The sequence below is a fragment of the Arachis ipaensis genome, chromosome B7, assembly GCF_059453495.1.
Source record: "Arachis ipaensis isolate K30076 ecotype BB chromosome B7, ASM5945349v1, whole genome shotgun sequence".
Lineage (NCBI taxonomy): Eukaryota > Viridiplantae > Streptophyta > Magnoliopsida > Fabales > Fabaceae > Arachis > Arachis ipaensis.
In genome coordinates, this window is record NC_142442.1 from 20,301,889 (window position 1) to 20,310,516 (window position 8,628).

Here is an 8,628-nt window from a genome sequence, read left to right on the forward strand (position 1 = left end):
CTCCTTTGTCTCCTCAAGGTACTCATATAAGCTAGTCTATTAGGAATGATAGCATTAGAAATAAAATTAATTTGGTGTTCAATCCCTCGTAATAGAGAAAAATCACTTGACACATTAATAGAAAAGACATCTGCAAATTTCTGCAACAAAGAGACAAAACTATTTGACAAACTTAGATTAAGTTCAGTATCAGATAATAAAGTGTCTTTAAACCAAACCATAATCATAGCTCTTTTGCCAACTAAAGCACTCTTTAAATCTCTCGCTTTTGCAAAGAAACACAATTTTCTTTCAACTCTCTCGTCTTTCTTTGTATTCGCATTATTTTCATGACATACACTATTTTCTTTCTTTTCACAACCTTTGGGTCTTTGGCTATATTCTTTTTTCTCATGACCTCTTTTCTCTCATGTTTTACTTGTACCTCACATTCCATTTTTTTCTTGGTATCTTGTTGAAGCTTCAATTAGTCAGGTAAAGTTTCTTAAGTGATAATGGAGTAAGAGTGATCTTATGACCATTAAAAACAAAAGAGAATCGATTTGTGTAACCATCATGAAAAGCTCAACGGTCGAACTGCCAAGATCTCTCTAATAATAAATGACAAGTTTGTATTGGTACCACATCACACAATACTTCATCAACATATTTTTCAACAGAGAATGCAACTGTCACCTGCTTGTCAACCTTTATCTAACTACTATCATTCAACCACTACAAAATATATGGTTTAGGATGTCGAATACATGTCAACCTAATTTCTCCATCATAAGTGTATTAGCCACATTAGTCTAACTCCCTCCATCAATAATCAGACTACACACTTTTTCACCCACTAAGCATCTAGTATGAAAAGGATTTTACCATTGGTATAGGCTATCTTCTTTCACCTGTAAATTCAAAACACGTCTAACAACAAGAGATTTACCATATGGGCTGCATACTCAACATCATCTTCAGAATAATCCTCCAAAGGTGACATACTATTATGATCAGAGTCATCACCTTAATTAGAATCAAACACAATATTACCTCCTCTAATAATCATCATCCTCCTGTTCAGACAACCACTAGCATAATGACCCAAATCATGATACTTGAAGCATTTAATATCTCTATGCCTAGAAATAGCAAAAGAAGAAGAGTTAGAATTACTTTTCTTCTTTGTAGCATCAAACAACTTATCCTTAGATTCAACACCCTTAGTCTTTGTTATGTCATCACTATGAGACTCTGTGTAAATCCACTTTGGATTAGTATGAGACAATTCCTTTGTTGCTCTTCTTTGTTGTTGCCTCTCCATCTTCATTGCCATACTAACTAAATTTTCTATCTCCACATAATGATGTAACTCCACCACATCAGCAATAACTCTATTCAAACCACTTATAAATCATGCCATAGTAACCTCGGTGTCCTCTTCTATGTTGGTCGTGATCATAAGCATCTCTATTTTCTTATGTTAGTCTTCAACGAATTTGGAGCCTTAAGTCAACCGATGTAACTTCTGATGTACTTCTCTGTAGTAATACGAAAGAACAAATCTCTTCTTCATGAGGCGTTTCATATGATCTCAAGTCTTTATAGGGTGATCGTCATTCTACCGTCTTGTTTTCACTAGTTCATCCCACCAAAGCAAAATATTAAGAGAACGCAGCTGCCGCTAAATGAACCTTCTTTGCCTCAAAGTAATTTTGACAAGCAAAAATCCGTTCCACTTTATGCTCTCACTCTAAATAAATTTTAAGATTGTTTCTCCTTTAATTGAATGATGGTATTTGCATCTTGATCGTATTTATATTGCTATCTTGACTTCTGTATCTAAGTATTGTAGTCCCATCAGAGTCATTATCAGAATGTACATAATTTTGATGTTGATTCCTAAAAGTTTCATGTTTAGTACTCTTGGATAATACCTGTGTCACCTCCTACCTCCATTCCTCTAATTCATTCAAGCGATTAGTTATGTGTTGAATGATCCTTTGCATTATCCTCATATCAACTAGAGTATCTTTTGAGTGAGGTTCTATAGCAATGAACTTGTAAAAATCTTATAGAAAGGACCTCGCAATCATTCTCTCATGTGTTTTACTTGATGATGGACACTCGTATTCACTTTTAAAATTGGCTTTGATCCTCTATTAAACTCATCACTCTTGTCTTTTACCATTTTTAAGTATCTTTTGGTTGTTGCACTTTAGAAACTAAATAAAAAATAGAAAAATTCGATAACAAAAATAGAGTTAAATCACAAAAATACTTAAGACAATAAAATAAGATACTAGAATATGTCAAATTAAAGATAAGAACAAAAGAAATAATAAGGCACAAGAAAATAAGAAAAAAACAAAATTAAAGATATATTTAAAGATGTATAATGTTTTTTTTTCTTTTCTTTTGTTTTTTTCTTTTTTTTGGTTTACTGAAAGTTAGTTTTTTGTTTTTTTTCTTGATTTACTGAATAATTTTTTTCTTTCTTCAATAAAACCTAAACGCTACTGGAACCAATAAAGAAAACAAGAAACAATAAGAAAACAATAAACAATAACAATTAAGAAAAAACAAGACACGAAAAAAGACACTAACAAGAAAAATGAACGAGGTAGGATGACAACTACTTGCGGGATGGATTTTTTTTTATATATTCAAGAACACAAAAGACACAAATAACAACAGTATATACTTAATGAATAATAAAGGCATGAATTTTTTACTTTCTGATACCAAACGATACAGAATGGAACTCAGGATAAGATGAAAAAAAAAAAAGAAATTCTTTTACTTTAATTTGATTTTCTAATATAACAGTTAAGTAAATCATTCTACCTCTTCTGTTCATAAATAAATTTCTTAAAAAAACTCAAAAAAAATTTCATTCATCGAAATTATAAAAAAAAAGTGGCTACAAAACTTTAGAAATTTTTATACCTCTTAAATTTAAAATTCTAATTCATAAGTTCACTAAAATAAAAATAGACAAAATCTTTTTTTTTTTTGAACAAAGAGAGCTCAACACAATGAAGGAAAGGATCCAAACAAACTGAAAAAATAAGACATAAAAACAAAACCCAAGTATAATCCGTTGTCATCTCCGGCATTGCCATCAACAACCAAACGGATCAACTCCACACCATTCCCTATAACTTGAAAATGACATAATCTTGACACCTTCAACACTTGTCTCTGACCTCTGAAAAATTCTGCTGTTCTGTTCCAACCAAATGTTCCAAATAACCGCAAAGAAGCCTATTAGCCATTTCTTTTGCTCTGACTTACCGCCTGCTACACTAGTCCAACTCTCGAAGAACTCTTTGACGGACCCCGGGGTGACCCATGTTCTATCAGCATACTTCAACCAAGCACACCACACCTGCCATGTAAACTCACAAGCAAAAAATAAATGATGTACAAATTCGATATCCTTTTTACACAATACACATATATTGTCATTCTGATTAATAATGCCCAGTCTACTTAGTCTCTCCTTTGTGTTGACCCTGCCTACTAAAACAAACCATGCAAATAGTTCAACTCTCGGAGGAACCAAGCCTCTCCAAATTGAATTAGTGAAGCTGTAACTCGTGATATCCTCTGAAAGAGTCTCTTTCTGTAGCACCTGCACAAAAGAATTAGTAGAAAAAACACCTAATTGGCCTAAAAAAACAAAACAAAATAAAATAAACTAAACATAAAATAAATTTTAAAATAAATACTAATAAAGTGATGTCTATTTGATTCAACTTGATTAACGAGAGTTTTCAATACAACTTGTAAATAAGACGTTTAGTTTTTCATAATCGTTAACCATTGTCTTGGCCAATTCTTGATGTATCTCCTGAACAAATAATTTAGCTATGTTTGTAAAACCTTCTTTTATTATTCTCTTAGTTATTGCTCTTGTAATGGATCAATTGGTATATGACAGTTCTTAGTTTGTCCCACATAACTCTCGTATCACACACTTTACGAGATTGAAAAATCCTGCGAGAAGAATAAGAAGGAGGTACTTCTTATATAAGAGGATGATGGGATGACGTGCCTGCTGCATGAACAATGCATGTCCAACCCCAGCATCTTGCAATCCACGAGAAGCGTGTAACAGCGTCGCAAAGCGTGGGTGCTTATTCACGAATGCGTGGCGGTTCAAGAGCATCTCGCAGTGGGGCGAGATTGCAATGTCAGTTTTGCATTGATGACGAGAAGCATAACCCACTATACAAATATTTATCTCATTACAGTCCTATTCACGTATACAACACTAAAAATAAATCAATATAATAAATAATTTATGGCGTTTTGCAATTATGTTTTTATTTTTAATATTTTTTATTTAAAATTTTATGGAAAAAAAATGCAAACTAGATGTATCTTAGGTTACGTTTGTTTTTTAGGATAAAGACGGAGAGTCTGAGTATTATATTTGGTGACTAAAATCTTAATTTTAGGATATAAAATTTTAATTCCTTCAATATCTTCAAAAAATAAAAATACAAAGGACTTAAATTTTTAAAAATAAATTAAAACTTTAATAATATATTTTTTTAAAAATACTCTTATTTAATTTTTTAAATTTTAATTTATTTATTAGTGTCATATTTATCTTTAACTAACTATGACACTAAGATATAATTTAATGTTATATATTTTATAATAAATATAATATAAAAAATTAATTTAGTCTTTATTTTTCAATCGCTATATTTCAATCTCTATTTTTAAATTTAAGCCTTCCTTTCAAATACGGCTTTAATGTTTTGCAACCCCAACAAGTAAAGAGAGAAATAGGAAATGTGCTTATATACGAGTGAGAAAAAAAAAGTAACTAAAACAAAATCGTATCATCTTTTTAATGATCATATAACACCTTTATTAATCACTTTTAATTCTGACGTATGTGCATGATTATATGACCTAAATTTAATTTATTTCTCTTACTTTTATATAGGCATGCATTCTCCTCTCACCCGATTCCTTAATCTAAGCCGTACATTAATTATTTACGAATGGTTATGAATATGTGTCCGCATATATATCCATTCCCAGTATTATATTTGGCTAATTCATAGAATCATATAGTCAAAGAAAAATTTAAATGTATCTTTATATTTCTAAATTATTTTTACCAGCCAAATATATATATATATATATATATATATATATATATATATATAGTCACGGATCCAGAAAATTTTGGTAGTAAGGACAAAATTTATATAACATGATAATAATTTTTATAATAAAAATAATATGTGTATATAAAAAATTAAATATTAAATTATTTATTAACCACTATATATTTATGTATAAATACATGTATTATTTAACTTATTTTTAAGGTGTATTTTATATTTTAATATATATTTTATACAGATAATTATTTTTTATGTACATATAGCATGATTATTGTTATGATTATATTTTGTTATTGTAAAATATGATTAGCCTTCAAAATATCTAATATACAAATTAAAACACTAAAATAGTAATTTAAATAATAATATATAATTTAAAATTCTATTCTTTTAGATTTTATATTTTTAAAAAATTAAATAATTTTTCTCTTAACACTACCATCAAAATTTCTCTCTTTCCATATATATTACTAAACAATTATTTAAAAATTCACTTCCCAATACAATTAGAAGCCGAATCTTATTGATATTCATAGTTAAAAAAGTTCTTTCAATTAATATAGTTGTTACGCAAAAATTAAAGCTAATTTAAAAAGAAGATAAATAATATTCTTTTGAGTTGATTTTTAAAAAAGAATACTAATTTCGTTTAAATTTGAGAATTGATCATTTTAACGAATATCTAATATAAAATTTTTAAATTAACGATTAAGTACCAAAAGTTGAGTAAAAAATTATTGTGGGGTCAAATTTAATAATTTAATGGGGACAAATAAATATTATTATCATATACTACTCAAAAAAATTTCAAATTGTAGTGGAGGCACTTGCCCCACACCACTCTACTTAGATCCATCCCTATATATATATATATTACTAAAATAAATGAGTTTTGATTCCTAAAACTTTTAAAAACTTTATTACTTATCACTTGTCCACCAATTTTTTTTAATAAACATGAAAACAAAAGTTATTTATACTTAGTTCTTAGGCTCCTTTAAATTTTCAACCTAATTTTAATATATTAAATGTTGTACTTTTATTATCTTGAAATAATTATCTATTGAATCAAATATGAAAAGTTTACCTGGCTTAAAAGTTCTTTTGAATCCTGGTGTTACTACTATATATATTTAATATTACTATGTTGATCTATTTATTAATCTAAAATTTGACTTGTCAATTATACCAAGGAAAATATTTCGTGGCTTAGTGGAGATTCGAAATTACGAAAAAATAGAAAAATTCTAAGGTGTACCTTATAAACAAGCACGCCATGCTAAACTTATGTGTCGGGATATTACAGGTGTTCGCGGTGCGGTTTGGTTCGATTTTTTTATTGAAGGCATTCGAATCAAACCAAATTAATGGTTTGATTTTTTCAATCAATTCAAAAAAAATACTACTATACTATTTCACAAAGTCATAACATTAAAATCGACTAACACAAATACACAATAGTTAACAAAGTCTTGGTCTAATAAAATTTAACGACAAAAAGAATTCAAATACAACAATTAAAGAAATTTAAAAGTTCAACAGTGAACACAACTGAAAATAAAAATAAAATTCCATTAAAAGATAGCCAAGTTATGGTGTCTTCTCGAATAAAACAGCTAAACTTCTTAACGCAAACCAACCTAAAATAAAAAAATAGTTACATAATAAGAACAACAATAATAATAATATAACACTAGTAGAAAAATATTTTAATCTAGTTATACATTCTAATAATAAAGAGAACAATTCATACTATAACAAGATGTACTCAATTAGACTCAACACTAGAATCTTCTTCATTAGGGTCAGGAATGGGTGCAACTTCTACAAAATATATAAAACAAGAAATAATCATAACAAATTATATATATAAATAAAAACTAGATTAAAATAAAGAAAATTATAAGTCGAAACTTAACTATACCTAATTCCAACTTCTCCAATTCTTCGATGAGTTCCTCAAGAACAAGTTTTGGAGAGTTTCGGAGCCAATTTTGTGTACAAATTAACGCTTTAGCTGTCATCGGAGTTAGAGAACTCCTATAATTATTCAATACCCTTCCTCCAGTACTAAATGTCGATTCTGAAGCAACTGTGGAAACTGGCATGGCTAAGACGTCTCTTGCAATTTGTCCAAGAATTGGATATTTAGTGGAATTCACTTTCCACCAAATTGGAATGTCAAATTACACACCACTCTTCTCTAAGGCCTCCATAAGATATAACTCCACCTCATTCTTGTTAACACTCTCATTGAATTGCATTTCCTTCTCAAATTCCATAGTAAAAGAAGTTTCATGTGCCTCAAACTCTTGTGTGCCAATTTCAGAAGGATCTTGGCGAGTAGATCTTTGATAGTTACCAATTTCACCAAACAGCCTATAGCTACCAAACACCTTGAAAAGAGTCTTCTTCACCTTTGAAGTCAAGAATTCGGCATCTTCTTTTTCATACAACTTTTCAAAACTCCGCTTAATCAATTGAAACTTATATCTAGGATCAAGAACCACTGCAATGAAAATCATCATGTTTGTGTTTTTTATATTTCCCCAATACTTATCATACTTAGACTTCATTTTCTCAGCCATGCTTGAAAGCACCGGATCTAAGCTTCCCATCCAATGCTTAAGTGTAGACAATATTTTACAAAAGTCATTGAAATGTTGAACCAGAAACTTTGTTGGTTATATCATAAAATATTTTTAAAAACTTGACAAAATGCCTTGCATTCTCCCAATCCTCAGACTTAGGGATCCCACCAGCCATCATAGCATATTCAGAATCTCTTTCCCCCAATCGTTCAAATGCCTTTTGAAATTTCAAAGCGCTTTCAAGCATTAAAAAGGTAAAATTTTACCTGGTAGGAACATTTAAATGCACAGTTCTTTTCTCCAGAATTTTAGCTTCCTTAATCATAGTTTTAATCACAGTTCTTTTCACGCACATGCCTAACTGCATTTCTAATCTTTAAAATTGAATCATACATTTCTCTCAATCTATCATTCACAATAAGATTTAAAATATGAGCATAACATCCAACATGTAAAAACTCTCCCCTTAATGGATGTGAGTTCCAATCCTCCATTCTATTCTTCAAGTAAGAAAGTGCAACATTATTTGAACTAGCATTATCAACAGTGATAGAAAAAATCCGTGATATCCACAAGCTCAACAAACATCTCTCAATCTTTCTACCAATTGTTTCCCCCTTGTGATTCTTGATAGCACAAAAATTCAAGATTCTTTTTTGCAGTTTCCAATTACCATCAATGTAATGAGCAATAAGGCAAAGGTAGTTCAAGTTTTGCTCAGATGACCAATAATCAGTTGTCAAACAAATATTTTGATTTGGTTGATTAAAAACAGACTTCAACTTAATTTTTTCATTCAAATAAAGCTTCCAACAATCCCTAGCAACTGCGAGCCTTTCAGGAATTGGAAACTTGGGTTGCAAACAACTCGTATAATAACGAAAACCCTCCACCTCAACAGGCGA

General features: G+C 29.7%; 1 pseudogene; it reads right to left on the reverse strand.

Annotated features, from left to right (window-relative positions):
• Window positions 1-6,900: 6,900 nt before the first annotated feature.
• Window positions 6,901-7,970, reverse strand: LOC148550528 (zinc finger BED domain-containing protein RICESLEEPER 2-like; annotated as a pseudogene).
• Window positions 7,971-8,628: the final 658 nt, after the last annotated feature.